General features: G+C 42.4%; 1 protein-coding gene across 22 annotated transcripts in view; it reads left to right on the top strand.

Moving 5' to 3' along the window:
- MBNL1 (muscleblind like splicing regulator 1) overlaps positions 1–26441 on the top strand; it is a 179653-nt gene that overhangs the window by 8287 nt on the left and 144925 nt on the right. The window contains exon 1 of one of the 22 annotated variants that reach the window (XM_082224422.1): positions 19125–19154. The exons of 20 other annotated variants lie outside the window; for them this stretch is intronic. The gene's annotated coding sequence lies outside the window, so the exon portion shown is untranslated. Of the gene's footprint in view, positions 1–19124; positions 19155–26441 lie in introns of those variants that run through there. One more of the 22 variants, XM_082224429.1, reaches the window with a different exon arrangement.

Here is a 26441-nt window from a genome sequence, read left to right as displayed (position 1 = left end):
GACTCCCCAAATCTCTTTTCTGATGAGAGCAGCTTTTGCATCTCATTTGGAAACCAAGGACCCAGAGTCTGGAGGAAGAATGGGGAGGCACACAATGCCAGATGCTTGAAGTCCAGTGTGAAGTTTCCACAGTCTGTGTTGATTTGGGGAGCCATGTCATCAGCTGGTGTTGGTCCACTGTTCTCCATTAAGTCCAGGGTCAACACAGCCGTCTACCAGGAGATTTTGGAGCACTTCAATCTTCCATCCGCAGACAAGCTTTATGGGGATGCTGTCTTCATTTTCTAGCAGGACTCTGGCACCTGCCCACACTGCCAAAAGTACCAAAACCTGTGCCCATGAGATTACTGTGCTTGACTGGCCAGCAAACTTGCATGACCTGAACCCCATAGAGAATCTATGAGGCATTGCCAAGAGACAGATGAGAGACATGAGACTGAGCAATGCAGAAGAGCTGAAGGCTGCTATTGAAGCTTCCTGGTCTTCCATAACACCTCAGCAGTGCCACAGGCTGATAGCATCCATGCCACGCCACATTGAGACAGTAATTGATGCAAAAGGGGCCCAAACCAAGTACTGAGTACATATGCGTGCTTCTACTTCTCAGAGGTCCAATATTGCTCTATTTGCAGCCCTTGTTTTGCTGATTTCATTTAATATTCTAATTTTCTGAGATTGTTAATTTGGGGTATTCATCAGCTGTACGCCATGATCATCACAATTATAACAAATAAAGGCTCGACATATCTCGCTTTGCATGTCATGAGTCTATCTCATATATTAGTTTCACCTTTTAAGTTGAATTACTGAAATAAATGAACTTTTCCACGATATTCTAATTTTCCGAGTTTCACCAGTATATAGCCGAGCTAAGTGACATTGCCTCTGTAGTATGGATATACTCCCATCCTCTTCAGCGAGAAAGGGTTCATCAGCTCAGTCGGTAGAGCATGAGACTCTACATCTCAGGGTCGTGGGTTCAAGACACACGTTGGGCAAAAGATTATTGCATTGCAAGGGGTGGGATTAGATTAACCTTGTGGTCCGTTCCAACTCTGCAGTTCTGTGATTCTATGGCACAGTGTTAATTGGGCTTTTAGCAACATGGGTAGATCTTCATTTGATACGGCACAAATAAGGGCGGGCAGGGGAAATCTCAGCCTCATTTTTGTGCATAAGAAAGGCTACCTGACTTAGTGAAATCCTATTATTATTATTGATGATAATACTAATTATTAGATTTTTAAAGAAATGAAATACTACACAAGACCAGTTTCATACACAAACACGTTCAAACACACACTTGTTCTTATCCAGCCTCCACCAGCAGGTCCCAGGGAGGGTTGCAGCATTTTATAATGCAGTATTAAAAAGAGTTAAAGCAAATTACAGTCGCAGGAATCATGCTATTATATAAAATATTAGTCACCTATAATCCAAAAATAACATAATAGCGTATCTGCAATGAGAAGGAGGTCCCATTGAGTTCATTGAGACTTAACTCCCATGTAAATTGCTTTTACGACTGCAGCCTTAGGTAGCATTCCTACAGCAAGGATCCCTGTTGGGATGAGTGGATTAGGATCCAGTGGATCTCCCGGCACAGCTGAGCTACATTGGCTTAACTCCTGCACCTTCAGCTCAGCCAGATATAGAATCAAAAAATGCCAGCATATCTCCTTCCTCCCAGCTGAGCTTGGTGGATGTTGAGTGTAACTTTATGCTGGCTTAATTTGCACTGGCTTGCTCTAAGGCATCTTCTTTGTATAGGATTTCTCCCTCAATGACAGAGCACCTTTTGATTTTTTTTGCAAATTGGCTTTGGACAGTTTTGTTATTGATGATGTTTGTGGATGGGCATGGGAGAAGCAGCTCATAGCCTACGCACAGGAATGTGATCTGGTGGCCTGAGAAACCCAAAAGCAATGGCATAGCCATTTCCGAGCTTGGGAGGAGAGGGGGTTGCGGGCTACCCCCTCCCACACACGCGGGGGCTGGCCTTTTGCCCCCGCGAGATCCAGGGAATCCCCGGGCGTGCCTGTGACCCTGCCCGCCAATCGGCGGGCTGGGGAGGCGTGGCCTAGCCTACTTAAGGCCAGGCACGCCCGGGGACTGCCCTCTTTCCCCTTGCCAGCTGAGCGGTTTTCCCATCCCACCCACCCTTAGGCTTAGCTAGCTATGACCTTGCTATGGACTCCGGTTGGTCGCCGCAAGGGGCCTGGTAGGAATTTTTCCAATTTGGCGCACTGTCAGCCTTTTGGTTTTTTCGTCTACCTTGTAGCAATCGTCACAACTTCCGTGGTATTGGCGGTTAGGCATTGGCAGGGGTATTTGTTAGGCAAATGAATGGGGGGGAAGGAAGCGCCATCACCTTCCCCCAAGGAAAGGGTAGTCTGGTAGAGGACTCCGGGGGGCGTTGCCTTGTCCGAAACCTAGGGAGGTAAGGGCCTCTGGCACGCCCCCGAGCGGTGACACCCGTGGGATCCTAGTTGGCGTACTTCAACAGGACTCCCACGGCTTGTGGACAACCCTTCCCGGTCTCCATGCCGGGTAGTCGATAGGAGCCAATGCCTAAGGCCAATACCTTTCAATTCTGTAATCAATAAAGTTGTGGCCTTTTTATGCCCATTAACCTTAAATAACGTGTCCAGTGTCTTCATTTCACATGGGGGAGGGGTCTTGCCACGCAACCCCTTATTTCTGGAACTGATTGTTTACTTCTAGTTATGGCCTGAATAACTGGACTGGGAGGGGATGGGAAAGCCCCATTAGGGGTGTGCAAATATTGCAGGACTGTCCAAATTACTAGGACCTCTGTTGTTTTGCTTTTCAGTACGTGGACAGTTTGTGAAGCAGCATTAACTAATAACAGCATTACTGTGGCTACTATTTTGGGTTTCTGGGAGCAGACTTGATTTATGGATTGAAAGTCAGTTTATATGGATTGAAATATGAGCTGTTCAGAAGGGATGCATTATTGCACAGAGCAGACTGTGGCTAAAAGGAGACTTACAAAGAAAAGCTGCATTGCTTTCTTCTCTGGTATATGGCATTAGCCGCCATTACATCGGCTGCCTGTGTAAATAGACCTCTGGATTTCTGTTTTTTATATGCTCAGATGTAAAAGCTTCTGTTGTGAAATTTAATGGAGAGGTAGCAGGAAAATGTAGCAAATAACCCCTGTGATTAGGTAGACAGGCCTTAACGCCTCCTGATGACTAGAATAGCTAGTTCATTTCTCCACCACTATCATTCTCCTGAGGAGAAATAGAAGGTGAAAAATGGAATAAAAATACATTTTAGGTTAAAAGTTGTTGCCACCATAAGTATTTGTTCTCCAGAGCTTATCTTATAGGTACTTTCCTCTTGTGTGTCAAAATCAAAATCTTATGGTATTTACATTAAATTAAAAATTATGTTTTCCAAAGATCATTATTATATGGGAGTCAAACTTTGCTCTGCAAAATATCTTTGGTGATTTGTGCTGCTGGATGTTGTCCCTTAAAACTGTGTCATACCATTTGCATACAATTGGCCACCGTTCAGCTGGTGCAGTCTAACTCGAATGATTCCTCATTTCCTTTCATCAATTCTGCCCTGCAGCTGAGATGCAGGAGATGACTTGCATATTCTCACCTTTACCCACTGAGTTAGAAACCTTATTTTTGTAACAATTAAATAATTTGGCAAACTCGGGCGGTTTCCTTGTGAGAGCCGCAATGAACTGGAATCTGTCTGTTCTTTTATTGCCATTAAGGACATTGGGACTTTGTTCCACTAGCAACCAGGAACGATATTTCTCCTTCATGTTCTGTGGAAGAGCAGAAACCAAGCAAATACCCTGTTCACTCTTCGGTTGTGTTTGGAAGTAGCACCAACCATGGTTTAATGTTCAGTGGTCCAAATCTTGGACTTGTGTACTCCTCCTTCCTTAATAAATAAGGCTTAATAAATAAAAACCCATGCTATAGCAGCAACAGTCACGTGGACAGAGAAATCAGTCCATTAAGGTCTCAAGTCTTTAAAAAACATGCCCACCTCATTTCTGTGATTCTACTGCCGCACTCACATGCACATGTCTAATAGTGCGGCCACAAAGTTTATAACCATCCAGAGTCAATAATGCCACAGTGCATGGCTGCTTTCCCTCTGTCGGCACATGACAGACTATTTCATAAACACAGGGGTTGTATTTGTCCCCTACTCTGGTGCAGCCATGGAGAAATCTGGGGCTTCTCCCTCCATTTTTGATGTGTCACTTGAACCCTCAACCAGGTTTAACTATGGTTAGTTGAAACAAACCAGCTCCGTAAACGATGGCTTGATGTTTTCATGCTTCAAGAAACTGCAGTTAAAGATTAGCCACAAGTTTGTGTGGGTTTGGGCAACACAGCAAGCTGCACTTAATACAAAATGGAAGTGAAAGTGTTTGAATGCCTCCTAGCAGCTGTTCTGGAGGAAGAGGAGGAGATGGGAGACTGCACAAGGCTCCCTGTAGCGCCCTCTCATTACATCTGAATGAGGCCATTACTTTTCAGGGGGGAGTATCACACGGTTTCTTTTATGTTCCTCTGTGTGTATAAAGATGGTTTGCCCATCAGCATATCAATTCCCTGTTTCTCGTGCATATCTGTGTAGATGTTAAGGTGAGTGCTCAAAAATGGATGAATGTTGTTGTTCACACATGAATGCAGGCAATCCCAGACAAATTTTGCAAATGTCTGACATTTCAGAAACATGCTGGTAGATGCTGGCAGGCACCTAGATGCTGATTGTCAGCATTTGCTTTTCATGTCCCAAAAGTGAGACAATAGTTTCTCCCCAGGCACAGCATAATTCATCTGGGGGTGAGTCTTAATATTTGCACACAAATCCAATATTCGTCAAATTTTGGACACTCACTGTAAGATACATTATTCATTCAGAACCTACTTGGTTATGCTAGAGATAAATTGGTATTCGACAAATCCAAGTCCCTTTTTTGATTTTTGATTTTTTTAAAACTAAGGACCAGTTTACATTTTGCAAGAAGGCTGGACTCAATGTGGTCTCAAAGCAGCCTGAGAATGGATAGCTTTGTACTTTCCCAATGGGAGTCGTAGTCGTATGTTCATCATCTACCATGAACAATGGAATTTGCCACTATATCAGTACACAAACAGCAGTTCTCCATAGTAACCTGACCCTCTTGGGTAAAATATCACGGAGCCCTTTGAGAACGTGCAAATTGTCCCCAAACCATGGTTTGTAGTTTGTGGATTATGGTTTGTGTGTTATGTTGAAGTTTCTGAAGACTTTTACTGTCTATGTTATAGACATTTGCCACAATCTATTTATCTAGGCAAATTTCTTAATATTTTCATTTATTTTTGTTTCTTGTATTTTTAAAAATATTTTGATTGACAGTGTATATATATCGCTTGCCTCAAAAAAGAGTCAATTCAGGTTTTAGAATATTCATTAATTTAGCGTCAGGTTAATTAAAGCAACCTATCTGTAGACTGCACTACTTTTAAAAAATAAGTGTGCTCTTTTATCTTACTGCAACACATTTTCTGTACTGCGTATAAAGACACTTTGTTTCTAGAATTTCAGACTTCCATGTGCCAGAAGTTAAATAGAGTCTTAAGTTTTGTTTGCTTAGCTTACTGAGAATAACAAAGTAATAAGTCACATGCCTTAGATCTGCCATAGATTTGACAAAGTAATATCAACATTTGGACGGTGTCCCTGTCGTTTTCCTGAAAGATAAATAAAATATTATTAAAAGAGTTGACCTCAAAAGAGTTTTGATGGGAGTGTAGCACATTGCTGAGCCTAAGTCTGTATGCACTTCTGCTGGCAATGATGGTCAACAGGTTTTTGTCTCTTGCAAATGTAATTCCCAACTCATCAGCACATTTGCTTAGAGAAATGGGTGTGGAACCTGCATCCCTCCAGATGTGGTTGGAGTCCCAGTGCCAATCAACCTCAGTCAGCATGCCCAATGGGTAGAGAAGATGACAGTTGCAGTCCAGCATCTGGAGAACCACAGACTCACCACTCCCTGGCTAATCCCCATGTGATTTCAGGGGAAAGCCCTTTGTGATTCCACTGATTAACCTGTGCTTAATTTTCCTTTAGAAAATTACAGTTGTTTCATGTTGTGCTAAATATGGAATAACACAACCAGATGTAAGCCTGAGCTCCTCAGAGAGGTCCTGGTGTTCCTCATTCATTGCTGATATTTAGATACTAACACTGATTGTCATGGGAGTTGTTCTTATTTTACAGTGTTCAATACGGATTGTGTTCGGCATAATTTGTTGCATTCCTTCTGTCTTCCTCCTTATCTAGAGCTAGGACCTTCCTGCACTTACCAATTTACTTGCTGTTTCTTTTTCTTTCTTCCTTTTCTGAGGGAGGTGGGGATTTTTGGCATGCTGACACACGGTGCTGTCATTATTCACCTAGTATTCCGGAACAGTGTACCAGAAAAAGGCCTTTTCTTCTACTGCAAAAGATCCTCCTTTTGTGAAAGATCCAGAATGGATCCTCAACCTTTTCATTTGTGGAGGGGGGTGGGTGGGTGAGCATAGTTTGGGAAACATTTGTTTTCTGCCACTTACCTTTGAATGGTGTGAGCCTCCCAGTTTATGAGGTCAGTTTAGAGGAGAATTATGGCAGATGGATAGGATGGTACTGAGGCAAAGTACTGCTAATGACAGCAATAATTAGCTGCAGAAAAAAAATTTCATCGCAATAACCATGTTATCCATAGTTCTTGCCGATATGCAGTTCCTCATCAATACTCCCACAAGATTAGAATTCTGGACTATTATGATTCAATTTCATACACACATGTTCATAACTCTCTTTTTTTGTTGTAATTTTTATTAAATTTCTGTTTTACGTTTTATAATATTCACTTAAAATATCAATGACTTCCCTTCCTCTCTTTCCATGGTTCATTTTGCACAACATAAATCCCTGCATATTTTATATAAACCAAACCATTCAATATTCTATTATAACATCCACCAAAACTTATTTACACTGTTGCATTTATCTTAATGCTGCCCATGTTTTCAGATATACACAATTTCTCTCCATATAATCAATAAATATTTTCCAATCTTCCTTAAACCTATGTTTTACATGTTCTCTTATTCTATATGTTTGGTCTGCAAGCTGCACATTTTCCATCAGTTTAAGTTGCCATTCTTCTTTGGTTGGGCCTCGCTCGTTTTCCATTTTTGGCTAACAAAACACAAGCTGCAGTAGTGGCATACATAAATAGCCTTTTTTGACACCTGGAAATTTGCATCTGTGTTAATCCCCAACAAAAAGGACTCTTTTTAAAAAAGTACTTTAAAACCCTTTTTTCAGCTCATTATAAATTATTTCCCAATACTCTCTTACCCTTTTACAGGTCCACCACATATGATAGAACATACCCTCAGTCTCATTACATCTCCAACATTTAACTGATTGAGACTTATAAATCTTAGCAAGTCTCATCGGAGTTAGAGACAATCTGTAAATCATTTTCAGGTAGTTCTCCTTCAAGGAATAACATGTTGTAAATTTCAGAACACTCTTCCAAAGTTTTTCCCAAAGATGAAAATCTATATTGTGTCCTATATCTATTGCCCAGTGTGTCAACATGTTCATAACTGGAGGAACCCAAGGATGTGTATGGAGCTTGACAACCACCACAGAACCTCTCACAATTTGGGCGCAACCTGTCATTAGTGTTGAAAAGAAAACCCTGTGCTCTCTAATAGCAGCGACATGCGACCAAAGGTGCAGACAGTCAGCTTCAAATTCACTCTTAACTACGTCAGATCAAATTGCAACTATTCCACTATTAAAGGTGGAAAAGCAGTCCTGCTTGCTGAATCTCCATTGGAAGAAAGTTCACCAGGATGCCACAAACTTTGGATATCACGCAATGCAGTGTAATTGCACTGAGTACCCTAGATTAGAAATCGCTTAAAACTAGGTACTTTTCAAGGGTTTGTCTTTTATTTTTCTTAAGGAGAGAGAGGGAGAGGGAAAAGAATCAAATGACATTTGCTTTTGTTTTTAAACACTTAATGCACAGTCACTCAAGCAATAGATGGAAGCAGGTAAAGGCAATTAAAAATTTCAAGGTTTGACTTTATACAGAGGGAGAACTTGGTAGAACCATTGTTATCTTCATTCAATAAATCTTGGCAAGGAGGAAAATAATATTGTAAGGGCATAATAACATAGGACAGAAAGGGGGAGAGTTATTCCTTTTTTTGTTTACCTTGGCCTTGAGCTGCTCTGACTTGACAAGTTAATGTTTGCATAATCAATGCATCCCATAATTTTTATATCCATTTGTTCTGCAAGGACAGGACGGACTCTTCCCACTCACACTTACTGGGAATGTCAGTAGTGCAGCCGGTAGCAATCTGAAAAAAATAATATTCTGCGTGCATACGGAAGATTGTCCGAACTGTTTAATTCAGCAAATTGCTTTCTAGATGATCCTTCAGGATACGTCATCTAAAGATGAGATCCACTTACGTTATTGTCACATGCTGACAATATAACATTTTGCTTTCCTCTATCCTATCGTTTAAAAGTTGAATTTAATTACCAGTTGGAACGTCTGTCTGATGCAATGCCAGTAGTGATGTTAATGGAGATTATTTAATTATATAATAAAGGGAGGGGTTGCCTGAAGTGCGAAAATGCAGAAGGCCAAGGTTGAGTGCCAAGTGCTTATGGAAGGCATGCAGGGAGGAAATATTTGGGCAGGGAAAGTTTGTACAATGCTAGCTTGGAAGAGCGGCTCACGTGGTTTCATTGCTTCACGATAGGTTCCAGTGTTATGTTTGCACATGTCGCTGAAGAGAAGTCATAATTTCCTTTTTAGCCTGTAGAGAAGTCTCACTGCCAGGCTTGTAAACAGCTAGTGATCTGAGTACCTATGAGTTCAGAAGAAGAGCTTGATGAATCAGACCAGAGGACTCATCTGGACCAGCATCCTGGTGGTCAACCAGATCCCTGTGGGAAGCAGGACTTGAGCACAGCAGGACCCTCTCATCCTGTGGTTTCTAGAAACTGGCATTCAGATAAATACCACCTCCGACAGTGAAGGTAGAACACAGCCATCAAGGCTATGTTCCTCTCCTCCATGAATTTGTCCATTTCTCTTTTAAAGCCATCTTTAACGTGGGTGGCACAGAGCCTAGGGCTTGCTGATCAGAAGGTCGGTGGTTCGAATCCCCGCGATGGGGTGAGCTTCTGTTGCTCGGTCCCTGCTCCTGCCCACCTAGCAGTTCGAAAGCATACCAGTGCAAGTAGATAAATAGGTACCACTCCGGCGGGAAGGTAAACGGCATTTCCGTGACCTGTTCTGGTTCGCCAGAAGCGGCTTAGTCATGCTGGCCACATGACCTGGAAGCTGTACGCCGGCTCCCTCGGTCAGTAAAGCGAGATGAGTGCTGCAACCCCAGAGTCGTCTGCAACTGGACCTAACAGTCAGGGGTCCCTTTACCTAGGTTGATGGCCATCACAGCTCCCTGGAGGAGAGAGTTCCATACTGTAACTATGCGCTGCTGTTTCGGTCAGTCCTGAAGTGTCCAACATTCATCTTCATTGGACATCCATGAGTTCCGATCCTGTGAGAGAGGGAGGATGACTTTCCTTCATCAACTTCCTCCAAGCCACATGTAACTTTATAAACGTCACCTTTTGCTCGCCTTTTCTCTAAGCCAAAAAAGTCCCAAAAGCGTTGACCATTCTTCATAGGAATGGTCCTATGGTCTTGGTTGCCTTCTGAGCAAGATCTGAGTGATCAGATTGGTAAGAGTTTTTTTTTAAAAAAGTATAACCTTTGGAGCTGCAAATGACTAAAACAGGTTTGCATGGATAGGTAGGCTAGTAATTTTGATATTCTTGTTTGCAAGGCCAGAAGTATCTGTAAAGGTAAAGGTAAAGGGACCCCTGACCATTAGGTCCAGTCGTGGCCGACTCTGGGGTTGCGGTGCTCATCTCGCTTTATTGGCCGCAGGAGCCGGCATACAGCTTCCGGGTCATGTGGCCAGCATGACTAAGTCGCTTCTGGCGAACCAGAGCAGCACACGAGCAGGGACCGAGCAACGGGAGCTCACCCTGTTGCGGGGATTCGAACCACTGACCTTCTGATTGGCAAGTCCTAGGCTCTGTGGTTTAACCCACAGCACCACCCGCATCCCTAAGGGGGTGTACAAGTGCTTTAAACGTTTGATGCGGAGGTGAGCAAGGTGGACTGATGATTCAAAGTTTTATCTTGTCGTGCTGGAGCAGCTCAAGCCCCAAGCAGATCAGGGGGATTCATCAGGCAGCTCAGGTAGGTGGTGTCCCTGCAGAACCTAGAGACATTTCACTCCGCAGGGAATGCAGTGGGCACATGACATCAAGTAACAGCACAAATGCTTGTGGGAATCAGGCTTAGCTCTGGCAGGTTTGGGAATGGTATCACAATTGCTTTGCAAAATAGAAGCGGGCAAGGAGAACATTCAACAAAGTCTTCCTATTCAGGGTTGTTTGACCAAGAAGAAGAAAAACTGCAGTACCTTGTACAGATAGGTAGCCGTGTTGGTCTGCCATAGTCAAAATAAAAAAATTCCTTCCAGTAGCACCTTAAAGACCAACTAAGTTAGTTCTTGGTATGAGCTTTCGTGTGCATACATGTATCTGAAGAAGTGTGCATGCACACGAAAGCTCATACCAAGAACTAACTTAGTTGGTCTTTAAGGTGCTACTGGAAGGAATTTTTTTATGCAGTACCTTGGTTTCTGCGCACTCCTTTGGAGCTTGGCCCTTAGGCTTAAAAATAAACCCGTTTTGCGTTAGGTGTGGAAGGGAAGCCTTGCTTTCATAAGGGAAATAATTTACGTAGGAACCGCAGCACTTGATTTTCTATTAAATGTGAACACTTTTGTGAAGATAGGAGAACATGCTAAGAGCATTGGATAACTCGGCTATAAATAGCTTCTCCTTTTAGTATAACAATAGATATGCCTTTGCTGCGTAAAGTGAGGAGGCAAGTGACGCCTACAAGCTGGAAGAAAATTTTCTGGAAGGAAATCTAGTTCTTTCTCTTAATAAAACTGCTGCGGGAGAAGGAAAAGTTATTTGAATTAATTGCATCTGGGTGCTTCATAGTTTGTGTACCGTTTTCCAGGGGAGATGCTGCAGAATATCAGAAGCCTGGTGAGTCAGGCAGACTTTCTGGAAAAAATAATGCTATTTTTGAAGCAACTGTACCTGGGTTTTGCTGTAAAAAGTCTACTCTTCTTGTTTAATATTATTTAACTAAATAACCCTTACAACAACCCTATAGAGCAAGCCAGCATTATTATCCAATAGGTACAAGAGTGGCGAGGTACAGCTGTGTGTCTTTCTGCCTCCGTTCTTAGACTACAAGGTGTGCTGGCAACTGTGGCTTTTTGACATGGTTCACACGTAACAAGAAACCACAGTTTCCTACCGTGTGAAAGAGCTGCAGCAAATCTTGGGCTCGCGTTCCTCTCTTCTCCTCTCTCGTGGTATCCCATTGCATGTGAACTTGGATAACTGTGGTTGGTTTATACCATGGTTAGAGAGAACAAGCCAGGATCTGGAACTATGGTTTATTCCCGGTGTAATTTCATTAACTGGAGTTTAAATCAGCTCTCCCCAACTGGGTGCCCCCATATTGGCAGGGGGTTGGACTCGATGGCCCTTGTGGTCTACCATTGGAGATCAGAAACAAACCACAGTTCCCTGTGAAGCCCAAACACAAGAAACTGTGGTTGGTTGGTTGGTTGGCCCTTGTGGTCTTTTCCAACTCTATGATTCTATGATATGTTTTTGGATTAAAACTCCCAGCTGCCTCGGTCAGCATAGGCTAGTGGTGGCCAAACTTGGCCTTCCAGCTCTTTTTGGGACTACAATTCCCACCATCCCTGACCACTGATCCTGTTAGCTAGGGACGATGGGAGTTGTAGTCCAAAAACAGCTGGAGGGACAAGTTTGGCCACCACTGGCATAGGCAGCGGTCAGGGCTAATGCAGCTGTAGTCCAGAACATATGGAGGGGGAAGGCTGGTTAAAACCAACCAACCAACCACAGTTTCTTGTGTTTGGGCTTCACAGGGAACTGTGGTTTGTTTCTGATCTCCAATGGTAGACTGGGGAAGGGTGAATCCAAGCTTTATTGCAGCACATGAAACCAAATTCCGCTTATATCTGAACTAGTCAGATGCTGCTCACTAATGTTCTCTAACTCAGTGTTGTGGCATGACTGAGACGCTGACTAGTTCATGCTTGTCTACATAGTGCTTTCTTGTTCCTGGATCAAAAAATTACCAAATTGTCCTCCTGCTGCTAGTGAACTCCGAGCATTATAGAATCGCAGGAGGGGAAATATTCCACATCAAGCTCTGGAAAGTCATCTCCCAGCTACACATCATTAAGTATAGGATTAACCTCACATAAGTGGTCCCAGGACAGCAGATCTCTGAAATGTACCTTTCCTCACATATACGATTTGTGCTATTAACTTATTGTGAATGTGCAATTGGGTTTTCTGAAAGCAGCGTTTAGATAAATTGCCATTGCTGTGTTCTACATTGCATAATGGTAAATTGCTTAAGTTATACGTCTGCAAATGTTGCCTTTGTAATATATATATGAAAGATGTGCCACCTTTACCCACTTCTAATTCAGGTCCTTGGGGTCTTTTGATAATTTACATTTAGGTTTTAAAGCAATTTTATACTTGACTCATCTTTCCATGGCCCTTTTCTTCCGTATGGGTTGTTAAATATTTATTGTTTCAGCCAATAAAGCTACAACACCACCCAGCAGGTATTACACGAGGAGAGAGCGGAATCCTATGTGTTAGAGCGACTCATATGTGCTTTCAGAAGGAAGAGTTATACATTTTCCAAAAAGCTTTAAGGATCAACTTCCTTGCCTGCTACTTTAATCCGGTTCCAGTGGAAATCAGCATATTCCAACAAACTTTGGCCTGGCTTTGTGTGAATAACTGTGTCATTAAACCTTCTATCATCAAAAGCTTCCTATCATCATAGTCTCATCGTAAGCCTTTCACAAATAAAGATTACAGCCTCCCCGAGTATATCTTCATGGGTTTTGTTGGGTCTATAAATGGCTAATAAGCCTGACCCTTGTCCAAAATGTCCTCCTACAAATTGGGTGCACGATAGCGGAATTACAGGATAAGTCAGGTCATCCTCTACAAAAATTCCATTGTGAGCCCTTGCAGATTTGCATCTTATCCTTAGCTCCACACATCTCAGCTTCATCCTAGACACTTTGCTTTCCTCATGTTTGCTCATTTGTCTGCTATACCCAGATCTGAAAAAAGGGAAACCTTCCTGATGATCTAATGTTGCGCAGGCAGATGGATTGTTCTGTTCCCTGTCTCCCCATATAGTCCCTAGTATATCCCCAAAAGCCTTTTCAGAGGTTTGGGAAGGGACTACCGAACATCATGGACTGTGTCATCCAGAACTACAATGGGACTAAGGGATGGACTTTGTACTCCACTGGTGCAACATTTTTCCACTGGTTTTTCCAGTGGTTCTCCCATCCCACTGCCGGCCTGAATGACATAGTTCAGGATATTTGGTAGGGACCACAAAGCCGCTGGGGAGGTCTTTTTTTTGGGGGGGGGAGGGCAGGGGCGATTTTCAGGCAACTGCAAGAGAGAGGAGGGGACAGGAAAGATCAGTTGTGCAAGCTGCTTTCTGTTCATGCAACATTGGATGCAATGCTATTAGAACAACGTTCAATGGAACCTCGGTTGTCGAACATAATCTGTTCCGGAAGACCGTTTGATTTCCGAAATATTCAGCTACCGAGGCACAATGGGCAGTTGGCAATTTCAATAGAGAAAAGCACCTCGGAAGCCGTTCAACTTCCGAGGCATGTTCAAAAACGGAAGCATTCACTTCTGGGTTTTCGGCGTTCGGGTTCCGAATCTTTCGGCTTCAGAGACGGTCGAAAACTGAGGTTCCACTTACAGATAGGTAGCCGTGTTGGTCTGCCATAGTCAAAATAAAAAAATTCCTTCCAGTAGCACCTTAAAGACCAACTAAGTTACTTCTTGGTATGAGCTTTCGTGTGCATGCACACTTCTTCAGATACCATACTTCGTATCTGAAGAAGTGTGCATGCACACGAAAGCTCATACCAAGAACTAACTTAGTTGGTCTTTAAGGTGCTACTGGAAGGAATTTTTTTATTTTGACTGAGGTTCCACTGTATTACATTTCTTTGGGAGATTGCGCAATCGCCTGGCAAGGGCCAGGAGTATTTTATCTGTGATTGGCCATAATATGGCAGGGATTAGGATTAGAAGGTGGTTCCCTCCCAGGGTTATATCCAATTATGTGATACTCAGAGTAGACTTATTACTTAGTTGTATAGAACCCTAACTCTAATACTCTAACACAATACTTCTCAGAAAGTATTGTTGCTGCTCATTAGTTGGGCAGATGGCTTTTAGTAAACATTTTACAGTGGTGCTTTGGGTTACATACGCTTCAGGTTACATACGCTTCAGGTTACAGACTCTGCTAACCCAGAAATAGTACCTCGGGTTAAGAACTTTGCTTCAGGATGAGAACAGAAATCGCGTGGCGGCAGCGGGAGGCCCCATTAGTGGTGGTGCTTCAGGTTAAGAACAGTTTCAGGTTAAGAACGGACCTCCAGAACGAATTAAGTACTTAACCCAAGGTACCACTGTATTGGATTTTATGATTTATTAATTCTTTTGGCATTGCTTTATTGTGGGGGGGGGCTGTCTTCAAAGTTGGGGTAGATATCCTTTAAATAATAAGTAACAAACATTTATTATTTTGAGCAATTTGATGAAATTTAAAAGCAAGTTCATCAGACCTGACTTGCATACAACATTTCTGCAAAATGTTGAGTTTTTCAGCTGAATGTATCATAATGCAGATGCAACAACGGTGCCGTGTAATTCTTGATGCATGACTCTGAATTGTAGTAAACTTGAATCGCTTACTCCCACATCCATCACAGTAAAGGCTGGGAACTTCTCTTGGCATTCCCAGGGACTTGTGTACAGCCACAGTGATTTTCCCTCAGCTTTTTCACTTTGAACAATATCTGCTCCCATGGCATATCACAAAGCTGCTTTTGAAACTACTCCTGAGTTTCAAAACGATTTGCAAAACACAAACTGTTTGCGACACCAAGGACCTTGCGTTTGAGGGACGCACATCTAAAGTTGAATTGGGGCCGAGGTGCTAGTTTTAATTCTTTGGATCCTGACTGTAATATGCAACTCTCCACTAAGTCACTCATAGTTCCACTGTGAAGTAAGCACCAGAAGTTAGCACATGCTCCTTACTAAGTGTCCACTGCGGGAACAAAAATTCTGAAACTCAGTATCATGAAAACATCGACTTGCACAAGTTTTCATTGCAGATAATGGGTAGTTAAATTAGTATGCATTGAAAAAGCCTCCAAGACTGTTATTCCTTGTTAGTGTTTCCATAGTAATGATATTATGGCTGCTGAGACATGTTTGCAGTTTCCCCAAACTTATTATAATTACATCGAGTGACAATAACAGATTGGAAAGGGTTCAGTGTTATTTTTAACAATTAATTTGAACCACCATTGGAAACAAGCTTCTCAAAACACTTAAATACTCCAAGGAAGAGTATCTAAGCACTTGGATTCACCCAAGTATGAGAAGTGACCGGAATAGTTTAATCACTTGTAAGTGTTGGATTATTTCTGGCTGCATATGCAGAATATCACTGATCCAAAATAATTCGTTGGGCACCTAAAATCTTCAGGTTACCCAGAAATCTGTTGCTAGGTGTCTGTTTGAATTCCCATCAATGACTCAAATGGTAAAGCATTCTCTTCTACCCGGACTGTGCCAATTCAGGGTGCAGTGGAGCAGAAGAGGATATTTTGCATGGGAGAGGTCTGATCTGCACAGGCAGGAAAATGAGCTCATGTTAGCTATCATGGTGCTTTCTAGATGGTGTAGACTACAGCTCCCATCATCCCTGACTATTGCTCATGGCTGATGGGCATTTTAGTCCAAAATGTCGGGAGGGGCCAGAATAGGTTAGAATGAAGGTGACTCAGAAACTACAACTAATCCAGAATGTGGCAGCTAGACTGGTAACTGGGAGTGGCTGCTGGGACCATATAACACTGGTCCTAAAGGATCCTCACTGGACACCGGTACATTTCCGAGCTCAATTCAAAGTGTTGGTGCTGACCTTTAAAGCCCTAAATGGCCTCTGCCCAGTACAGTGGTACCTCGAGTTACAAATGCCTCAGGTTACAAACTCTTCAGGTTATAAACTCTGCTAACCTGGAAGAGTTACCTTGAGTTGAGAACTTTGTCCCAGGATGAGAACGGAAATCGTGTGCCGGTGATGCAGCAACAGCAAGAGGCCCCATTAGCGAAAGCACGCCTCTAGTTAAGAACAGTTTCAGGTTAAGAACGGACCTCTGGAACGAATTAAGTTCGTAACTAGAGGTACCACTGTATGCCTGAAGGAGCGTCTCCACCCCCATCATTCAGCCCAGACACTGAGGTCCCCCCTGAGGGTCTTCTGCTGGTTCTCTCACCATGAGAAGTGAAGCTTCAGGGAACCAGGCAGAGGGCCTTCTTGGTAGTGGCGCCCTCCTTGTGGAACGCCCTCCCTTCATATGTCAAGGAGATAAAGAACTACCTAACTTTTAGAAGACTCCTGAAGGCCAGCCCTATATTGGAAGGTTCTTAATGCTTGATGTTTTTATTAAGTTTTTAGATATGCTGTAAGCTGCCTAGAGTGGCTGGGGAAACCCAGTCAGATGGATGGGGTATAACAACAACAACAACAACAACAACAACAACAACGAATGCCATTTTTGCATAATCTCCCATTATTACTATTTTTTTATTTTTTAAAAAACACTTCAGATAGCCAACACTAGAACACCAGGAAGAGTGGTTCTCATCTGTCCTGGTGCCCGTCGTGCTAGTGTTCTACTTACAGGGAGTTTGTGATGTAGGGGAGACCTAAAACTTGATTCCCACCTGAAACCTGGTGGTACCTTTAAAGCCTATCCGTTCATTCCTGCCTCATTCATGTGTAGACCAGATCCGAATGTGGAAAAGCCTCAAGCTCCGTCGAGATTATAGCATGTCAAAGAGAAGGCTAAGCTGAGCCCTGTGCCTTGACTTGGTAGTTTCCTACATGCAGTCTGCCTATCTTGGCGGATTTACAAAATGACAAGTCTTTCATCCACCCAGCACTCTGTGCTGACATTTTTCAGAGTGTTTCATTTTCTGGTCAGGGATGAGGAAGGAAAAATTACACCTCCCTCTAAGTGCAAATGGGGGGAAAAATCCCATTCTTAGGACTTTTGAGACACATAAATCAGACTAGTTGCTAGTCCAAGCCCTGCAATGGGTTAATGCCAATGCATTATTTAAAAAGTATATTATGTAGCTTTGGGGCAAATCCCAACATTTATTTAAAACTAAAACAAACTATACCGCATTATAACAGATCTACAGCTTATTTATTTACTTAGTTATTTAAACAAAGCATATTCTGCCTTTCAATTAAAGTACAAAGTCCAAGATGTGTTAACCTTAGTCACTGGATTGCTTAGGATGTACATAATAATTAATGATAATAATTATTTATTATTGCCGCAGCCACTCTGGGCGGCTCCCAACATAATATTAAAAACACAAAAAAACAAACATTAAAAACTTTTCTATACAAGGCTGCCTTCAGATGTCTTCTAAAAGTCAGATAGTTGTTTATTTCCTTGACATCTGATGGGAGGGCCACCACCGAGAAGGCCCTGCCCCTGGTTCCTTGCGACCTCGCTTCTCGCAGTGAAGGAACCAGCAGAAGACCCTCAGAGCTGGATCTCAGTGTTCGGGCTGAACCAGGGGGGTGGAGACACTCCTTCAAGTATACATGACTTACTGAATTGAGAAGTGTATAAGCCTTTTGCCCATGTGTTCTGTTCTTTCTCTCTTCTGCTCTAGTCTTGCCTGGGTTTACTAGATATAATTCCATCGTTTGCCGGGGCTAGAACAAACTAGGATCTTGAAGCTGGTTTAAGAGCTGGTCAGATGTGCCCCCAGTCACCGTGGATTTCTGGTTCAGGAGAAATGGGAGAGGGTTGGGGTTAACGCAGGAAGTCTTCAGTCGTAGTGTCCCAAGTTGGGAGCAGAGAAGGGGCATTGTGAGAACGAATTGCAAGGGCATGAGGCTCATGCATGCATGTTGCCTTGGGTTCTATCATGGCAGGAAGGCAAAGATATAAATGTAAGAGACTAGCGTATTTCTAAACTGGGTCCTGTAGTGCCTCCTTAAATGGATTGCATTCCTATTGCTTTTGAGGCTAGGGCTCTGGCAATTTCCATAAGATGGGAGTTTCATAATATGCAACAACTGACAAGATGCACTCTCTTTGCCAATATGAGCAAGTTTAACAGAACACAGAGAAGTAGGATGTCTTTAAGCTATGTTAGGCCCCACCAGTGCAAAGTTTGATAGGCAGGCGGCATTTGAATTATACGTAAAGTCAGCAATGGTTTTTAAGCTTTGTTTTGAAGGGATCATTGGGCAGTTATTGGGGCCTTCAGTTAGAAGAGCAATAATGGCTTTTAATGCATTCTTGAGGATGAGTCAGCAAAATTGGTGTAAGTATAATGCAGTGATACAGAATTAGGCAGCATGGCTTGTGAATGACATTTGACATTTATAAGTTATGCAAGTTTATTTTTGATGTTCCTTAATTTATTAAATTTATATCCCCACTTCCACTAAATTGTTTTTAAGGCGGATAATGATAACAATACAAATGCAGTGGATAAAATATAATGAAATAGTTTAAAGCTTCAATAAAATACAGAATAACACATGTAAAAAGGCAGGTGAGGCATCACTCAAATATTTATAATCTGTACTTTCATAATGTATATCGAGTCTGTTTACATGAGAATGACTTGGTTGGAGATCAGTGCAGTTTACTTGGTCTGCATTCAACCAAATGTATTACAGATTACTTAAGAGGTTTTTCTTCTAGGATTCAGGTGATTCAGATGCGTGGTTAGCCAAACAAAAGGTTTTGCCTGCGAAAGTGAGTAACAAATTTATTGCACTTCCTCAGTGCTTTTTCCATGACTGCTGTGTCTCATGAACAGCTCGGCCTAAAAGCTTGCTTGGTTTATGCAGCATTGTATAATACAAGAACATACTGTGTTCAGTTGGTGAACAATTTTGGAATTACTCACTATATGTTGTGAGAATATCGCACTCCAGACGTTCACATAGCTTCTATGGATTTTTTCACACTGCAGATTAGGCCTGACTAATTTACAAACTCTGCTAATGAGCCCTTTGGGTTTTGAACATCTGTAGAACAAAACTTTAGTAAGAAAGTCCCAAGTGTATTCAAAACATTCTTAAAATATTTTTACTGTTTTTCGGAGTCATGTGCTGCCTGCTAAAGTTGCCCTGCCAAGATGCGAACCCTCTAGTCTGGTGAGTTTACTCCACTGAGTTCACATTCAGTAATCCTGTTGTGTGGCACTACTTCACTGTACTAGATCAGTACTGAACTGCAATTTATTGATTTTGGGAGGCAGGGGGACAAATTACCCAATTTTGGAGCCTGCCGTCAATGTTTCGTAACTAAAATGTGCATATCACGCCTTGACTGTACAAGATGAGTGCTGAAATGCAATTTTGAGGGAGGGGGAAAATCAAAATGTTCAACCAGAGAAGAACTTCCGGTAGAAATGGTGTTGTTTGAGCTTGACAGTTTGTCTACCGAACTAGGTAATTGCAAACTTCATGGCTACAGAAAACGGAAGAGAGACCAAGCCCTGCCATTTCCTGTTTGTTTGCCAGCTTGATAATCAGAATACTGTGCTAGATGGTTTTCATCTAGTGTGGCGTTGTTCTTTTAAATACGTAGTTCCAAGCCCAGCCATCTGCCCCCGTGGTTCATGGTTTAATTTTATCTTGTCACCTATCTCTTGACTGCATTCTTGCTGCTTGGTGAAGTAATTACCGCACACTTTATTTATCTGATTGGAACTTTAGCTCACGCTACTGCCGAAGCTTAGAGCCTTTTAGAAAGCATTTGAAATGCATGCATAAGAACTATCTCGTTACAACTCTGTGCAGGGCTGCCAGTCAGACGGGGTGAAAACACAGCACAGTTGGACTGTTTTTTGTTTTCTTTTGTTTTTGCTTTTAGGATAGAAAACTAAGGAGCAAATACATTTTTGATTCCCAGGCTTCCTGATCCCTGCCCTTAATGTGAAAGGGTGGGATTCAAACCCTGGCCGCTGCTTAATGAAGCACCAGGACCAATGTCTGCAGCCCTGCTGCTCATACTGGCTGGGTCAGAAAGTGGGACATGGGGAAATCACTGCACCTTCCTGAACTGTGTGATTGCAGTGGGGCCAGCTTGGGATCCAGTGGATCCTAGATCAGCTCTGCTCTTCCCCTTCCCCACCCTAGAACTCCCCGTTTCCAGACTTTCCATAGGCTGCTGCTGCCAGGGGCGCATCAGCCCTCCCACATGTTTGGCAGGTGGAACGGGGAAACTCTGTAATACTGCCATCCCTCTTTGCCAGCAGCCCAGTGCAAAGTGGGCATTCCCCGGTGAATAGCAGGACTTTGCAGATTCAGACTGGATGCTAGCTGACCAGTATTTTCTACTAGCTGATTATGAAGTGCAGTCCTCTATGATACTGCGACAGTAACATAATGCATTTTCAAAAGCCAGTATGAGGCCCACCAGCTATATATTAGGAATCCAGGCATTATCTAGGCTAATAAACACTCCACATATTTTTCTTTTTATCTGCAATTCAGTTCACGACTTTTGACTTCTTTTTGTTCCTTGCTTTTCTGATTTTTAAGGCTGATTAATGCTGCATTAAATGAACGCTGTTTGTACATTTCCTTGCATGTGTGTTTTGGCTTCCCATGGAGCAAAACAACCAGTATTCTGCTAAATCAATTACAGAACCGTGGATGCATGTATACGAAGCATAAACAGAGGGTTCCTACTCAAATGTGTTTTTCCTTTGATGACAAGTGTAATGAGAATATGAAAATGAATCCATTTCTTTGGAGCAATAATAGAACATAGTTTAAAGTGAAATCTTCCTTTTGTAGCTGATGTTTGTAATTTCTTCAGTGCTAATTCTTTAGCCTCCCCATTTAGTAATCCTCTGAATAATTGATTAATTGAATGGCTGGAAAAATCTGGAAACAAGTTTCAGTTATGTTCCTTATTCGTTTGAAGCCCCAGAGAGCAAGATTATTTCTATTTTCTTGTGTAGTTTAGGAACAACATTCTTTCTGAGATGCCCTGATATAGGCTGTACAGCAGGGGTCAGCAAACTTTTTCATCAGGGGGCCAGTCCACTGTCCCTCAGACCTTGTGGGGGGCCGGACTATATTTTGGAAAAAAAATATGAACAAATTCCTATGCCCCACAAATAACCCAGAGATGCATTTTAAATAAAAGCACACATTCTACTCATGTAAAAACACCAGGCAGGCCCCACAAATAACCCAGAGATGCATTTTAAATAAAAGGACACATTCTACTCATGTAAAAACACGCTGATTCCCGGACCATCCGTGGGCTGGATTTAGAAGGTGATTGGGTTGGATCTGGCCCCCGGGCCTTAGTTTGCCTACCCATGCTGTACACCATGCCTCCCCTTTGCAAGTGGTGGTGGGGTGGAACCACAATGCTAGCTTTGCGGCAGTGGCATCCCTGGACCTGAGAGGGAGCAGGGTAAGGGTGAAAAGACTAGGAGGTCAGGGCTGGGTAGTCAGAACCAAGATGGTGCAAAACCCTTACCTCCTTCCTGCCTCCCACCTCGTGACTCCCCTTTGCAAGCAGCAGTGGCACTATTTCCAGGAAGCTAGTGTAGTGGCTCCTCTCCACTGGTGAGCTGCAGCTGCATGCCACTCTTGCAGGATAGACGTACCCCTGTAGGGTGGCCCATGGATGTCTCCATTGGCTTCCTACATTTGCTGTATGTCTGGGACTGTAAACAACAACACTGGTTGGTCAGGCAGGCCTCTTATACATGACTGGAGTAGAGATGGTAGATTCTGAAATTTTTTGGCTCTCTCTCATTTTACCAGTCCTAAATTCAGCTCCCCAAATCTCTGGAGCGCTTTTTAAAATGTCCTTTAAAAAAATCTTCATGAAAATTATTCAGCAACTTTGTGTAAATTTCTCATACTAACTGCATGTTGTATGTGCAGTTTTGACCAACGTGCACATGCTTGCCATTACAGTGGTGCCCCGCAAGACGAATGCCTCGCAAGACGAAAAACTCACTAGACGAAAGGGTTTTTCGGTTTTTGCGTTGCTTCGCTAGACGAATTTCCCTATGGGCTTGCTTCGCAAGACGAAAACGTCTTGCGAGTTTGTTCGCTTTTTTCTTAAAGCCGCTTGAAGAGGCGCAGTTGCGACAGACCGTGCTTCGCAAGACGAAAAACATCGCAAGACGAAAAGACTCGCGGAACAAATTAATTTCGTTTTGCGAGGCACCACTGTAGTTTCTCCTAGTACAATGCATATAATATTATTTTCACTAATATATTCATTTTTCATGCACACATCCTTCTCATATATGTATTTTTGTAGAAGGCGATTAGGCTGGATCTGGCCCCCGGGCCTTGGTTTGCCTACCCATGATGTAGGCATCTGTGAAGGAATAATGGGGTATGTAGTTTGAACCATTGCAGTTATGGGCAAGCTTATCTTTACCATTTTAGCACCTGATTTAAATAGATTGTTGGTTCCTTCATAAAAACAGAACAGTAAGAAAACCTAGAGAGATAAACCATTGGTTTACATAGATTCCTATTTTACTTCCATTACATTTTGATATTTTTGGGTGTGATATTGACCACAAATTTGGTAATTTAAAGTTTTATGATCTGGAGCTTTTTTTGTTTTTGTGTGTGTGGAAAATATTATATATCTGGAAAGGTGAATATTAGAGAATTCATTGTCCAGGCTCTGTCACAATTCTCCACATAACTTTCAGAGTCTCATAATCTTCAGCCCACAATCATTCCTGTTCAAGCATTTAAGCCTTACTCCTACATATAACAGGGGAGCAAAATATTTGTTATGACATACTGCCTATAAAGGTTTGTGTTTTGATTTAGGAAACTGATATAAAAATGTCACCGGATGCTTAGTCAAGATATTCAGCAGAATAATGCAGCGTCCGTGCCCATATTTTTAGGGCTAAAGTGCTCTTTAAATGGCAGTAATTTGCCTTGGTGTTCTCTTTTTTTAAAAAAAGGGAAGATGTGTTAAGGGCAGATGGGGGAAAAAAATCAGGGCCAGTTTGTGAAATTGGCTTTGTGAAGTATATCTATTATAATGTCATGCCCTTTCCACATGACCCTCTTTAATTCTTCTCTACCCAGCTCATATTCTCCCAAGTTAATGTTTATTTACGTCTTCCTCCTTGCAACCCCAGAAGCTCTGCTTATGTGAAAACATAGCCCTATGAGCAGGAGAGGGTGGAAATAATCAAAACATTGCAGCCACTTGGAGCATGCAAGGAGCAGACAGTTGCTTCATACAGATTAAGGCAAGCTTGTGAATCACTGCTCTTTATCCTGCTAATTTAGACTTGTTTTAAATACCCGCTTTGGGCTTTGTTAAGCCCTTTAGAACTCTTCTTGGTGTATTCCACCGAAGTTGCTAAACTGAGGCCAGAATGAGCCTGGAAGCAGATCTTCCCTGTAGCAGAACCTTGAACTTACTTCTCAGTGGTGTCTGTTAAATATTTGCAGTTCAAGGGTTTTGAAACTTTGCCCCAGTGAGACTTGGGGACGGGGAGGGTGGAATGTGTTCAAATCATCGCAGGGATGATAAAGGCAGGGCAAGGGGAGACAGCTTAAATGCTCGGCGCTCATTTTCCTCCGAGGTTGGGGGAAGGGGCAGGTTAAATGAAACTAGAAGGGATAGGAGGAGGCTACACAGCAGTGGATTCATGGCAAAAGGTCCAGTGCTTGCTAAAAGTGCCGAAATAAATAGGGAGTTGCATCATTGTCCACCGGCACAACTAATCAGTGCAACAAGCTCAGAGGCAGAAGGCAGAAAAAGGACATGGTCTAAACTAGGAAGCTGGGATATGGTCAGGGAGGAGCAGCTTATAAAACAGTGGAGGCTCCTCACACTTTGAGTACTAAGTTTTTTTGTAGCTGAATGTTTGAAATCAATTACAGTTTTAATGTTTGTAGGCATCCTGGAGGTTGATCAGTGTTGGGAACAGGATACAGTGGTACCTCGGGTTACAGACGCTTCAGGTTACAGGCGCTTCAGGTTACAGGCTCCGCTAACCCAGAAATAGTACCTCAGGTTGATAACATTACCTCAGGATGAGAACAGAAATCGCATGGCGGCCGCAGCAGGAGACCCCATTAGCTAAAGTGGTACCTCAGGTTAAGAACAGTTTCAGGTTAAGAACGACCTCCAGAACAAATTAAGTTATTAACCCAAGGTACCACTGTATTGGGCTAGAACAGGCAGGGGATGCTATATTGTAGCCATCCAGGTTTTTGTACTATTCCATTCATCTCCAATCGTTGGCCAGACTGGTTGAGGCAGCTGGAATCGAACAACATCCACAGCCACATGCTACTCAATCCTGGGTTAGACCCTAAGTCTGCTTAGTACAGTTTTTGTCTTGTATTCTTAGGCATATGGGGTTGAGCACTAAATGTCAATGAACCTCAATGGATATGTTCAAGCTGTTACCTTTATTACTGTCACTGTTTAACATTTATGTTTTTTGGAATCTTATCCCTTCCCTCCTTTTCAGAGAAAATTCAGGGTGGCGGCTTACAAAAAATAGGTTGACAGTAATGGAATATATGGCAATCCCCATTAAAAACTATGGATGGGGACATCAAACCCAAAAACTCCAAACAAAATCCCAAGATAGCTAATGAAATGAAGGCATAAAAGATACACCAGCAAAAAGAGAACAATCAGGTAATAGCTGTTTGAAAAAACAAACACCCTCCCTGTCTGTTAGCCACTTAAAACAATACAGTGGTGTGTGGTGTACCTCAGGGGAAGAAGTATTGAACAGGTTAGAGGCCCTAGCTGTAGTTACTGGGGGGGGGGGTCCCAGTTTCCGTCATGGTGTCCCGTTGCGCCAGAAGCGGTTTAGTCACGCTGGCCACATGACCTGGAAAGCTGTCTGTGGACAAATGCCGGTGCCCTTGGCCTGAAAGCGAGATGAGCGCCGCAAACCCTTAGTCGCCTTTGACTGGACTTAATCATTCAGGGGTCCTTTACCTTTACCTTTACCCAGTTCAATAAGGGATAGATTTCTTTAGGAATATATATTTATTTTTATTTTTTAAAAAACCCTACTGCTATTATTGATAACAAACATCCCCAATGCAAAAATAAATAATAACACCACCATTCTTTGAAACGACTTCATCAACTAATAACAATGTTGCTACCATTTTGCTGTATTGTGACTAATACATTAAACAAGCTAGCAGTATAACATTGTGTTTTATCTTTATCTGTTTAGGGGTTTTAAAGGTTAACACCAGCACCTTGAATTTGCAGATCAATAACAATGTGCTGTGCTGTTCAAAGAACAGGGTGGAGTTGGTTTTGCCCTATAATTCTTTGCCATAGCTGCATATATGCATGCAGTATGTATCCATTTGCTGCATGAAATACTTGGGTAAATACCAAAGTAGAAGGTTGTGCATTGTTAATTTTAGTATTCAGAATCTTGCTACAGAAATGTTGGAGATCCTTATTAAATGGATAATAACATACACAGCTTCTTGCGATCAACCATTTATGGTATATTTTATTGTGGCGATAAGCAGGTAACCATAAAACACATTTCTCTTTTCAGTATATCTATCTTTCTGAAGAGCATTGTATGTGTTTTATAGCGTATTTTGGGATAAAGAGAAAGTAATGATTTCCACAGCGGTAGACATAATGAACAAAAAAGGATTGCTAGAAAATGTAAAAAATATATATCCAGAAATTGCTATTCCTTTAGAAACCTCTTGCTCATGTCGTGTAATATTGATCACTTGTGACTTTGCACACTGTAACTTTGGGAAAAGATAGATTTTTATCTCCTCTTCCAAAGAGCATTTAAAGAGTGGCATGGTGATTCCACTGATGAATGACTGAAGGAGGTTTCTGGATTGATGAATCTGGAACTGGGGTGGTGTTTTCACAGACCGAATTCCAATAACATGCCAAGACTGATTGCGGCATGCTCTGCACCTAATCACAGAGGATTTCTGTGTCCTAGCTGGTTAGTGCTGCAATTATGGCTTTTAAATGGGGGTGGGAGACCACTGTAGAAGA

This window comes from Podarcis vaucheri, assembly GCF_965113315.1.
Source record: "Podarcis vaucheri genome assembly, chromosome: 5".
In the NCBI taxonomy this organism is placed as follows: domain Eukaryota; kingdom Metazoa; phylum Chordata; class Lepidosauria; order Squamata; family Lacertidae; genus Podarcis; species Podarcis vaucheri.
This window is presented reverse-complemented; position numbering and strand designations above follow the sequence as displayed.